This window comes from Chaetura pelagica, unplaced genomic scaffold (genome assembly GCF_000747805.2).
Source record: "Chaetura pelagica isolate M959 unplaced genomic scaffold, ChaPel_1.0 scaffold84, whole genome shotgun sequence".
Taxonomy (NCBI): domain Eukaryota; kingdom Metazoa; phylum Chordata; class Aves; order Apodiformes; family Apodidae; genus Chaetura; species Chaetura pelagica.
In genome coordinates this window covers 421008-424875 of record NW_009953224.1, presented here as the reverse complement: position 1 = coordinate 424875, position 3868 = coordinate 421008, and positions in this window count along the sequence as shown.

Sequence of the window (3868 nt, the reverse complement as noted above, 5' to 3'; positions counted from 1 at the left end):
GGAGCGGGCCACGCAGCAGCTGCCGGCACGCCGGGGTGTTGGCAGTGCTTTGGAGAAGTGGTTTTTGGTTTTTTTTCTGCCAGCTGGGGATCGGTGCTTGCTGTGCACCTTGGGGCTAGCGCCTGGGAGCTGTGTCTGGGAGCTCAGACATCTGAGGGGACTTGTGATTTATTAGCATCTGATTGCAGTGTGTGCGGACATACAGACGCGGTAGCTTTGTAACTGTGAATCGGCAGGTTTGACCCTCGGTCTGTGTTGTGAGATCTTTAATGAGAGGTTTTTCATGTCACTCCTTTCTGTTTGGATATTGTATGTTTGATTTCGAATTGATTTCTTCCCGAGTTTGAAGCAAGAGATTTGGGTACAGGTCAGCAACACGGGTCTTGCTGGTGCTGGCTTATTGACAGGACTGTGTGGGCTGGCCTGGAACTAGAGTCATCACTGCAGTGGCTGGGCTGCTGACAGGTCCAGTTACCGTCTCCCTCTGCACTCCCTGGGGAGGCTGCTGCCCCTGCTTATGCGAATGACACATGCCAGCCCCCATCACAACCTTTGACTCAGACTCTTTGATGAAAGTATTTTATATTAGTAGCACAACAGCTTGTGCTGGGTGCCTCTGAAGAGGGACCCCAAAGAAAGAAAGCCCTGGGCATTATACCATTACAGTCTAAGTCCCCCATCCCTCATTGAATATTTTGGACCACCAGTAATGCCCCTAAAGCAGGTTCTATCACCTGGTCTGCAAGAAGCCAGTCTACATACAGAGTAGAGATACTTGTTTTAATAACCCAGTTCTGCACAGAAAAGGGGGCAGGGTGGTATTCCACAAAGCTAGCTCAGTCCTGAAATACAAGTGCTACTTCTATATCTGAAAACGTGAGAAAGAACTGTATCTCTAACGTGATTTTGTCCCTGGCACAAACGATTGGTCAATTAATCCCTGGCTTCCATTTAAAGTGGCAATGCTCAAGGAGTTTAAACACGCATGCACAAAGAGTAAGGAAGGGGCTTGTTAGCAGAGGTCCCTCTAGCCTGTGGGTGGGTATTTTAGTATGCTAATGCCTCGTTAATACAATAATGGTATGCTAATACAGTGAATCCAATTACTCAGTGTTTTTTTCCCCCAGCACTCAAGCTTATAGTCAAGCTGTGGGCAGTGCTCCTTTCCATCCCTTTTATCTATCCTGCAGGTGTCTTACAGACCTGTCTCGAGGCTGGGCTGTTGACTACTTGGGACCTGTTTTTCTCTAACTGGAATCTGGTTTTGTCTAATTCTTACTGTTAGACTGCTATGTAAGCTTTATGTTTATTCTGTGTATCCCTTTTGTTCATTTTTATGTGCTTTTTCTTTTTTTCCCCAAATGTGATTATTTTTTTCCCCAAAAAAATATACTTATTTCAATTAATGAAAGACATCAGTAATGTTAAGGTTCCTGCTGTTTTGTTAGTTTTATTTGCTGTTGTGGAGAACAGCCTTTCTTCTCCCCCCAGCAGTTGCTAAGTGGTCCTCTTACACAATAGCATGTCCTCTTAGGTCTGTTTCAGCTGATTCTGTAGTTAGCAGTTCAGCTTGTCATAATATGCTTGTTACAGTTCCTGTGCCACAATCTACAGGCTTTGCTAATCTAGCTATTATTAGTGTTTAAGCTGCTAGCTCAAAGTTCTGACTCATTTTCTCTACAACTCTGCCTGCTTTACAGTTGACCTTGTTTTCCAGGTTTCCCTCCCTCACAGACCCTGTCCTTGCAGGTAGACTCATTCCTGATATGGAGTGACCCTCTTGGTCATGCTTCCTGGAATTGGAGATCCATGTTCAGGTTTCTGTTTCTAAACTTAGCAGATGAGCTAGAAAATTGCCTCCTGTAATGAGCCATGAACCCGATGGTCATGATGGAAGTATCGTGGCTCTTTCCTTATTGGAAGAATTTCATTGAGGGGAACCAAGGGGTTGTGCATAGCATTTGCCTCTTGCAGAGGAACAGTCATACATTTTAGAGTGAAAAACTGGGAGAATGCCCCTCACTACACCCACAGGTTTAGACAGACACCAATTCTTAAAATTCTCTAATTAAACGGTTTATTAAAGGGATTTGCCACAATTTAGAGGAAGGAGGTTCAAGAAAGATTACTAGTCAAGGGAAATATCAATAATTAAGCACACTTAACACTAGATTCAATGTATACATCTGAATCATTATATAAAGCTGAAGACAGAGGGGCAGGAGGAGGAGCCCCACGCAGTTTTCCCCTTGTGGGAGTCGCAGTGTGCATGCAAGTTCAATGAGACTGCCTATGGGCGATGTATGAAACATGCCACCTTACTCTTTTCCAGAGATGACTGGTCGTTTGATAAGTGCACAGGTGGCTTTTCCCTCTGCACAGGTTTGGAATTACGTGCTGGATGGGAGAGCCATGCTGCAGCCAGCGACAGGGGACAGTGGCCTCCCTGCGAGACCAGCAGCTCTCGGCAACAGTGGAAGGAACAAGCAGGTAACCAGCAGAGCTCCAACAAGAGGGTTGACAAAGTTCTCCACACACCACAGCAATAGCCTCAGGCAACAAGGTCCAGTGACCACACAGTATGTGTCCAGTGAAAAGCCTCCAGCAAGCCACCAGCACGGCATGGCATCCCATCCCTCTGGCATATTGACTGCACCTCCCAGCTTGGTGTCATCTGCAAACTTGCTGAGGGTGCTCTCAGTGCCACTGGCAAAATCATTAATGAATATATTAAACAACATTGGTCCCAGCACTGGCTCCTGAGGGACACCACTTGTCACTGTTTTCCATCTGGACTTAGAGCCATTGACCACTACCCTCTGGACGCGACCATCCAGCCAGTTCCTTATCCACTGAGCAGTCCACCCATCAAACCCATATCTCTCCAATTTAGTGAGAAGGATGTTGTGGGGGACAGTGTCAAAGGCCTTGCAGAAGCCCAGATAGATGACATTCTCTGCTTTTCCCTGGTCGACTGATGTAGTCACTTTGTTGTAGAAAGTCATTAGGTTGATCAGGCAGGATTTGCCCCTGGTAAAGCTGTGCTGGCTCTCCTGGATCACCTCCTTGTCCTCCACATGCATGTCTCCTAGGAGGATCTGTTCCGTGATCTTCCCAGGCACAGAGGTGAGGCTGATAGGTCAGTAATCCCAGGGTTCTCCTTTCTACCCTTTCTAAATATGGGCATAACTTGTCCTTTCTTCCAGTCACCAGGGACTTCACCTGGCTGCCAGGATTTTTCAAATAACATGGACGGTGGTTGGCAACTACATCTGCCAGTTCCTTCAGGACTCTGGGATGTATCTCATCAGCTGCCATGGACTTGTATATCTTCAGGTTCCTCAGATGGAATGTGCTCTAGAGGATCCTGCTTCAGGAGGGGGGGTTGGACTGGATGATCTCTAGAGGTCCCTTCCAACTCTGACAATTCTGTGATTCTGCTACGCACATAAAGCTCTCTTCCAGCATGTTTCCTGCTTGCCTGGTAGGCAGCCTGCTTGCTGTGTGAATCCTGTCTCTAGGTGCTTACATGCCTTACTGAACAAGTGAGAACAAATCCTCCTGCAGTGCTCCCTGGTGGGAGAAGTGGGAGTTTGCTCTTCTGCTGGTCAGCTATGGTGTTTCCAGAAGGGAGCACAGAGCCATGTTTGCTGTAACCACTTCCTGTGCCTAACCTGGTTAGGTGACCAGTGAAGGTGGGCTTGAAAAGTGAAACTGAGAGCTACAAGATCCACAGGAATAAACACACCACTGTGTGCTTTGTGTCTAAATGTTATTTTCCCCATCCAGCATCATTTGCAATTGTAGGAAGAAAATGTGTCTTAGCCTTTACAACGCTCGGTGTTTGTAGTGATGTTGTTATTCTTTG